Here is a 9,459-nt window from a genome sequence, read left to right on the forward strand (position 1 = left end):
CTAGAATTTGATATAACGCTTTATCACTTCTTCTTATCACAAGACGTCTCAAAGCGCTTGACAGAATGTACTGTATTTTTGTAGGTGAAATGCAGCAGCCACAGCAGCGTCTCACAAACAGTTGTGGATTGAGTGACCAAATTATTTTTTTTTGAAGGAATTATTATCCCTGGAAACACGATTCGCCAATCGACCAACAACGAGGTTCATGTTTCCTTTTAGGTAAACAGAGGCGTACGGAGTAACAAAACTTACCCAACATTTTGCCCTGCCAGGAATCTAACCCAGGTCCACTCGCTTACAAGGCGAGTGCTCTGACCACTAAGCTACAGGACTCACTGTAGATTCATAGAAATCATGTAGTTAGTGCTTGGAACTTTGATGAAACAGCAAGGATTTGACATGTGCAATCATGGCTGCATTGAAAATATACTGATGCTGAGAGATTAGACTCCCTGCACAACAGTCAAGTGCAACATTACATTTCAACTGTATTTTTTTATTGGAGAATAAATATAAGTAGCAGCTTGGTTTTATGATTTTGAATAATTTGACTTTCTTTCCTCTGACATCTACTGAACAGTGTTTGTACACAACCTTACAACGACCTGCACTTATACAGTGCCTTTCATTTGGAATCAAAATCTCGAAGAGCTTAACAAGTGTGATAGGAAGCACTGAGCATGGAGAGAGAAGGGAGAAGTAAGGAACTTGATCAAAAGCAAAGTCAAGAGGATATGGTTTTAGGACGTTATAATAATAATAATCCTTGCATTTGACATAGCGCCTGATCACGGCTTTGTGATGTCTCAAAGAGCTTCACAGATATACTGTAAGGTGAATTGACTGTATATTTGTGGACGAAACGCGGCAGCCAATTGCACACAGCAGCGTCCCTACAAACAGTCATGGATTGAATAACCAAATTTTTTTTTTGTTTTTTTTTGAAGGGATTATTGCCCCCGGAAAAGCGATCCGCCAATCGACTCACAACCGGGTTCCTATTTACTGCAAGGCAAACAGAGGCATGTGGAGTAAGGAATCAAAAGTAGGTGCTCTCGCTTGTGAGGTGAGTGCTCTAACCACTGAGCTACAGCACTCCACAAAGGTTATGAAGGTTGGAGGAGAGGAGGTGAGGTGAAGAGGATTTGGAAGAGTGTCTTAGTGTCCAAAGCTGTGGGTTGCATTTCACATTTAAGGTGCTATGTAATACTACTACACAATATAATTTGCTTATCGTCTGTGATAAGAGTGCACTCTATTGACTTCAATACTGCAATTGATTTAAAATATTTCACGTCTCCACAAATGTTTTCTACGAAGCCTGTCCAATTTTTGCCACTTTACTGCGTCTCAGCGGTTGGGCCTTTAGCTTCTCTACCTCCACCCTTTGGAACCCCATCCCACGGTCCCTTTGTCTCGCTCCCTCCTTTGCCTCCTTCAGAACACGTCTCAAGACCTGACATTCCCACCCTCCTATCCCTACCCTCCCTGGCTTCCCTCCCTCCCTGATCCCACCCCCCTGCTCGGGTTCAAATCCCTGACTGTCCAGCGCCTCAGGACGTCCTCCGGACTTGAAAGGCGTTTTACAAATGTAATTTGTTGTTGTTGTTTCTTTCTGGCTCATCAGCATCAAACAGCGTGCAATACTCAAGACACTGAGCAAAGCGTCTGAGTCATGCAGTCAAACCGAAAGTGGTTTATTATAATCCTGTAGCCTCTCAACATCATCTCCGCCGTCAGAATCTTTTGCTGGTGTTTTAGTTGCAAAGCAAAGCAAAATTCCCTTGATCAGTTTTTCTTTAAAAATATATATTTGTAGTTCTTATTTAAAATTAAATATTTTCTTAATCAAATGAGCTCCTCCCTTCCCGATTCTGACTGAAGCAAAGCAGCCTATTTCCAGGCTTCTATGAATGCTTGCTATCTAATTGTTTTCTGGGAGAAAAATCCGATGCAAATTCATAACCTTGAACTTCCCATCTTGTGAGATACAAAAAGCCAAGTGAGTACTCAATGCTGTACATAAGAATTATAACCTTTGCGTGCGATTCCCATTAATTCCTCTTTACAATTTTCCTTCAGGAAACTTTCAACCTTCCTTTCCATTTCCCGGACGTTGCCGATTCATTAAATGAGATGCTAAATTGAGCTTCCCGAAGGCAGTTTGTCCTCGTGTCTTGGCCAACAATCCCCCAGGTAAAATTGTTCACTCACTTCACGGCTGTTTGTGGGTCATTGCTGTGAAGAATTTGGCTGCCACATTCACCTACACAAATTACATATTGATTACACTTAGAAAAAATTCTGTGAAGCAATTTGAGATATTTTCCTCAGCCGAAAGGCTCTATTACAAATTATTATTATTATTTTTGTTGATCAAATAAGGGATGAGATTTCATTTTCTTGTCCATGTCTGTTCAAATACCATTACTTCTGCAACATCTTATTAATAAACAGTTGTCCCCAATTAATCTTATTTACTCTACGATGACTTTGCTGCAGGGTTTGGGCAAAAAATGTGACAGCACCTGTAATTATCACGTCAAATGTTGCATTTTTTTCCACTCTCAAAGTTTCCCCAAGCACTTCTTTTCAAATGTAATCTTCTCTTTTTCATTGGCCTTGGAGGCATTTTACAGACATAGAAATGGTCTTGTGAAGTCAGCATCTTAGGAATCCCAAACTCCTGTATAAAGGTCCATTTATTTATTTAATAATAATAATAATCCTTGCATTTGATATAGCGCTTTTCACATCTTCTCGACGTCTCAAAAGTCTTCACAGAATATACTGTAAAGTGAATTGACCGTATATTTGTGGGCGAAACACGGCAGCCAATTGCGAACAGCAGAGTCCCACAAGCAGTCGTGGATTGAAATGGCCAACTTATTATTCTTCTTTCTTGAGGGATTATTATCAGGATTGTGGAACAAGGAAACTTGCCCACGGTTTCGCCCTGCCGGGAATCGAACCCAGGTCTCTCGCTTGCCAGACGAGTGCTCTAACCGCTGAGCTACAGGACTCCATTTCATGGCCATCGATTGTTAAAACCACAGAGTACTGCGTCATGTTTAGTAATGCCCAACTGGAGACAAATATATCCACAGTGATTTGTAATGGAGAGGACAATTGGACATAAAGCGATTTTGATTGATTGCATTGAGACAGACTTCAGACACCTCTCAGCTTTAAATTTGGAAAATATACGTTCTGGTAAAGAGTGGACATTAGAAGATAGGAAGTGATGCTTAGTCAAGGTGAGTAATAAATGCATTGAAGCAGCTTCCAGAAGTGTCTGTTCTCAAGACCAGATGGCATCAAGTACAAGCTCTTCCAGTTGGTGAGATTGGCAGACTAGCAACTTTTCGCTGTTACCATTAATAGTAACAGGTGGACAGCCTTTTTGGTCGGCCAAGAAAATAAATTTGCTTGATTGAATATTTCTTGATTGATGCCCGAGAAATCTGAAGCAAATTCATAACCTTGAACTTGACTTGGTCCCAGGTCCTCCCATCTTGTGAGATACAAAAGGCAAGCAGGTACTCAATGCTGTTACATAAGAATTATAACTTTTTTTTGTGTGGTGGTGACCTGCTGGAACTCGCAGTCAGGACACTGGCGAGCTTGGCAAGCAATGTTGGTGTTTAGCGGATCTCCAGGCCTTTTAAATATAGTGCAGGGTAGAAACGGACCATTCAGCCCTTTGGACCTGTGCTGTGCGATTCACCATTCGACTAACAACCAGATTCCTACTTACTACTAAGTAAACAGAGGCATATGGAGTAAGGAAACTTGCCCAATACTTTGCCTTGCCCGGGAATCGAATCCAGGTCTCTCGCTTGAAGGTGAGCACTCTAACCACTGAGCTACAGGACTTATGGAAGAAGTTGAGTCACCTTGCTCATTAAATTGGCAACCTGGATTCTGGATTGCAGGAGGAAATAAATGCATAACAGCTGCTGATTCAGTATCAAATCAAATCAACAGCTGTTGTGTAAATAAGGTATCTGACAGCTGTTCAATGAATTGTTCCATTGAGGCTAAAGCGATATGCATTAGAGGCATTTTGCCCATTTGTGCATTGATCCTCCATAGAGAAATGAATTCTTTCATCTTTTTACGGTGAAATTCACCATCTTCTACATTTCTGATGACTTCAGAAATCTTGCGTTCTTAATTGAACTGTTAATTGGATGAAAGATATGAACAAAACTCGATGAAAGCTTTCAGTTCCGTGGAGTCCTGTAGCTCAGTGGTTGGAGCACTCGACTTGCAAGCGAGAGACCTGGGTTCAATTCCAGGCAGGTCAGGGCGAAACCTTGGGCAAGTTTCCTTACTCCACACAGAGCCTAATAATAATCCCTCCAAATCAAAAAACAATAATAAATTGGTCATTTTCAATCTACGACTGTTTGTGGGACATTGCTGTGCGCAATTGGCTGCCGTTCGCCCACAAATATACAGTCAATTCACTTTACAGTGTGTTCTGTGAAGCGCTTTGGGATGTCCTCCCGACGTGAAAAGCGCTATATCAAATGCAAAGATTATTATTATTATTATTACTATTCCTAATGGCAAGCAAAAGATCCAGGAGTGCTTTTGTCTCATATGATGATTAAGGGAGAACTGCCTAACATACTTGCATTCAATAAGGTAATAATAATAATAATAATCCTTTCACTTAGCTACAGGACCAAATAGCTTTACAGCGTTATGGTTCCGTGATGATAATAATAATACTTGCATTTAATATAACACCTTTTCACCTCTTCAAGATGTCTCAAAATACTTCACAGCATATACTGTAAAGTGAATTGACTGTATATTTTGTGGCCAAAAGATATGTATTATTCAGTGGATAAAACATTGTGAATTCAATTACTTTATTGCATTATAAATCTAAACTTTGTATTAGGCAAACATCTTGCCGCAATTTGAGCACAAGGAAAATACTGAAGGCACAATTGAACCTACTAAGTATTTTGTTGCTAAAAGAATGGTTGTTTTGCGGTGTTGGAAGGTGTTTTTGATACTTGAATGCATTTGATATAGGTCCTTATCGCATCAAAATGATTCACAGAGGTTTCCAGCATTGATTGCGCATTTGAGATTATAGATTTCATGTGCAGAAGACATCTCAATGTGGTTCAGAGGATTTACTGTAAAGTGTAGTGACTGCGAATTTTGTAGGCGATTGTGGAGTAAGGAAACTTGCCCAACGTTTCGCCCTGCCGAGAATCGAACCCAAGTTTCTTGCTTGTGAGACGAGTGCTCTCATCACTGAGCTACAGGACCAAACAGATTTACAGTGTTATGCTTCTGTGATAAGGTTCTCATATTACTTGACTACATTAAGTATAATACTCTTGAAACAACTGTACCGCAAGATTTGTGTTGGTTCAGCATTAAAGTCACTTTGGATCAATGCAAATTACATCATATAACTGCTTTATTACTACCTTCTTCAGAACAGTTCAATTTGTCTCAGTTAGAAAACCTCACTGACATTTAGCATTTGACCTGTTAAAGTGGCTAATTTCAAGCTCTCGGGAAAACTGTAATTTTTATTTTGTCTCTTACACAAAGGCAAATGAAAGCCCACTTGTCCGGATATAGAACATATTTTCATACAGTATGTGGATAATGTACTTCTATTAAATATTAAAGTATTTTAATTAATTTTTCAAGCAGTGTAAGGCAGAAGTACCACAAATTAGGGCTGATATTTATCAAACTAAGATTTTTCACAGATTTGAAGTGATTAGGATTCAAGCTAGTTAAAGTTAGACTAGTATGATTTTTCATTTCAATTGACTCATTTTTCCTGTTACCAGTAACCAGGAATGGTAATATTTACCAGCAGGCTCACGATAAAAAAATTAATTAAAATCCTTGCATTTTATATAGCACTTTACTACTTTGACAAAGTTTTTCGGTAAACGTAGCGACTATGTATTTGTGGACTAGACTTGGAGCAGCCAATTTTTTCCACGGCAATCTCCCACAAACAACTGGAAGGGGAAAAGGTGAAAAGTCAATTTATGTTGATGTTATGGTGACCAGGTTCCAGGAGCTGACTATAACAAGGTCCTATAATAATCCTAAAAAAATAATCCTTGCATTTGAGTTCATTGATGTCCTATATGCATATGTGAAATGAATGATCAATTTTATCTGGGCAAATGTTGGTCAAGACACCAGAAGAAACTCCCTCCCCTTTTCAAATAATGCCTGTAGCAAGTTCCAATTTTCTGTGGATTGGGTTTTCACCGCAGGCTTCACGGCAATTCATCTGTCCTGTTAAGACAAACTAGAAAAATTCACTGAAACTTTGTGTTTTGGAGGAGGATTTGCCTTCTGTTTTTATTCGATTCTGTTTTGCAATAATTCGACCTCGCTGAGCAGTCAAGGACGGTGTGATGCATGTTACTGTTTCCGTCTCTATTCACGACTCTCCAACCTTGTACGCTTTCAGTCCATATTAAGGGACTTTGATTCAAACAATATCTTTTTTGAGACACATATCTGAGAAGCCTACAAACACCATTCACTGGTGTTACTAACAAAAAGTGTTCTTCAAATGATTTTACTGCAGGAGAAATATAGCACGGAAATGCCAACAATGGATATATTAGTAATGTTCCAGATACTCCGAGAGAGTCAATGCAAGACTTTGAAATTTCTAACAAAGAATGATTTAAACATTCACCGGCTATTCTTTCAAGTGCCAGTTGGCAATGCAAGGTGTCTTTCATTTTATTATGCTCGGCTATAAATTCTGATGAAGATTTACATACGTACTTATAAAAAGACTGGAATTTGATCTAGTGCTTTATCTTTTAAGACTTATGTTGAAGTGTAGTGACTGTTGTATTATTAAATGCTGCTGCTCATCTGTGCCACAATGTCCCACATTGAAATGAATAACCGATTATTCTATGTTTGGGGGTGAATATGAATGGGGCGGAGTGGAAGTTGAATGTTACCCAGGACTTCAGCAAAACTCCCTGATCTGTTCTGAAAGTACTGTAGGATCTTTTACAGTGACCTAAACATAAAATTCGCAGAAAAGAGAAATCTTTGGAGTAGACCAGCCAGTTTGACAATATTCTGCACAATAATGTCATTGTTTTTTTCATAATTTTTAAAAAATTAACAGCAAACCATTGGCACGGACAAGAACTTTTTAATAATAATAATAATCCTTGTATTCGATATAGCGCCTTATCACATCGTTGAGACATCTCAAAGCGCTTCACAGGATTATATTGATAATGTATTTGTGGGCAAAACGCAGTAGATAATTGTGCACAGCAGTGTCACACAAATATTCTTGGATTGAATGACAAACTTTTTCTTAATGGATTATTACCCTCGGAAAGCGATCCGTCAATCGACTAATATTCGGGTTCCTACTTACTGCTAGGTAAACAGAGATGTGTGCAGTAAAGATACTTGCCTAAGAATTTGCCCCACCCAGGAATCGAACCCAGGCACTCTTGCTGGCAAGGCGAGCACGTTAACCAATTACGGGACCTTACAAGAGAGTTAAAGGCTATTATGGATCAGAGATTGAATGAATTTGCATCATCCTCATTACCAAATGCAAGGATTACTTATTCTGCATCAGTGTGTGTCTTACATTCTGTCAAGCAATCTCCAGAGCAATTTCCTTCCAGATTGCCAAGCTCATTAAAACTGTCCTGTCCTTTAATACCAAGTCAGTACCAAAAACATAGTATTTGAAAGAGTGAAAGAACTGATATAAAAGTGCTGCAAAGAGGTAAATAGCAAAAAGTATCCTTAACCAGGACATAAAATATTAGTGTTCCCTCACTCGTTTTAACAGTATGGTCCCACAAACCACTGTTGAACTCCAAAGCTTTGACAGGGAAGAAATAAAATTGAAAATGACCATTGACATAACTTAGCATCTTCAGATTCTATTATTTCCTGAGGTAAAGTAACCTTTGGGTATGAACACGTGTGAGCCTGTATTGGGAAGGGGCAAGAATTATTATCTCATAACGAAGAACTGCATTGAACTCTATTGTTTAAATTTTAAATAATTATCAGAATGTGGAAATAGACTTAATAGCTCACGCTGCTTGTATCCCATGATCTTTTAGGAGATAATAATCCTTGCATTTGATATAGCACCTTATCATGTCTTCAAGACGTCTCAAAGCGCTTCACAGAATATACTGTCGAGTGAATTGACTGTATGTTTTGTGGGTGAAATGCAAAACGCAAAAATACTTTTGTAATAGTCTGTTGCTGTCCAAATAAATGTTTAAAAGTAAATTTGCTAAACAGGAGCTGTGAGAATTTTGATTTTTGTATTGCTTTTCCGGTCTTTTACAGAAGACCCAAACTTATGTTCTGCTTTCTAAGACAATAAAACATGTAAAAATAAATGTGTAATTTATCTTGCATGTTTCAGCACCTTAGGATGTCCTCCTGACATGAAAGGCACTACACAAATGTAATTTCTGCATTCACAAAATGATCTGATAAAGCATAATGAAAATAATAATAATCCTTGCATTTGGTTAAAGCGCTTTATTACATCACCTAAACATCTTCAAGCTCTTTACAGGATTTTACCATAAAGTATAGCGATGGGGTGTTTGCAGACAAACGCAGCAGCCAATTTGAGCACAGCAACGTCCCACCGAAAGCCACTGGAATTTTAACTGGAGGATCATTGGCCACGACACCGAGAGAAACTCCTTAGCAATTTCAAATATTGTCACAGAATCTTTAACATCTACTTGATCGAGTGGATAGGACTTGGGGTTAGCATCTTATCTGAAGCACAGCACCTCCGAACACACAGCTCTCTTTCCCCACTTCCAGGATCCCAGCACCTCATTGCAGTGTCAGCCTAGACCGTAAGCTGCAAGTTGAGGAATATTGGATAATGCATTTGCCGTGATTTTTCTCCTGGAGGTGCTTGGTGTCATAATGCTTAAGTTTCTGCATTTTGAGCAAAGTCTTCCAGCCCAGAAATAAGCACAAACATGGATAAAAAGCCAGACTTTGTGAACTAACTGCCTCCATCCATGAACTGACTGCAAATAAATGAATACAAATGTTGAGGACGAAATCTTGGGCAAGGTCAGGCAGTAATCAGATTTTTAAGTCCTTAAAATGCCTTCCTGTTATGAATATCCCGACTGCAGAAATTATTAATGTTCGTGTCTCTTTCAGTCTGAATTGAATTTTGGCAAGTATCAGAAGCACTACATGAATTCCAGCACAAACAGTCCTGAATGAAGACCATTAACTTTAGTCCAAGTAATAAAATGTCTCAGTCTTGAACTTTTTTAACCCCTCAAACCAGAACATCAGTAGCAAAGATGGACGTTAAACCGTGTTCATAATATATAATGTATGTATATATATAATCATTTTGTTTGATGTAGCACCTTATCACGTCGTCGATACGTCACA

The 9,459-nt window shown here is 38.8% G+C and overlaps 2 non-coding genes across 2 annotated transcripts; both read right to left on the reverse strand.

The window, feature by feature from the left end:
* Window positions 1-263: 263 nt before the first annotated feature.
* trnat-ugu lies at window positions 264-336 on the reverse strand. Its single transcript has one exon. It is a non-coding gene; the product is annotated as a tRNA-Thr (tRNA).
* A 2,618-nt stretch (window positions 337-2,954) lies between these two features.
* trnaa-ggc lies at window positions 2,955-3,026 on the reverse strand. Its single transcript has one exon. It is a non-coding gene; the product is annotated as a tRNA-Ala (tRNA).
* Between the last annotated feature and the right edge of the window lie 6,433 nt (window positions 3,027-9,459).

The sequence above is a fragment of the Callorhinchus milii genome, unplaced genomic scaffold (genome assembly GCF_018977255.1).
Source record: "Callorhinchus milii isolate IMCB2004 unplaced genomic scaffold, IMCB_Cmil_1.0 Scaffold12, whole genome shotgun sequence".
Classification (NCBI taxonomy): Eukaryota; Metazoa; Chordata; class Chondrichthyes; order Chimaeriformes; family Callorhinchidae; genus Callorhinchus; species Callorhinchus milii.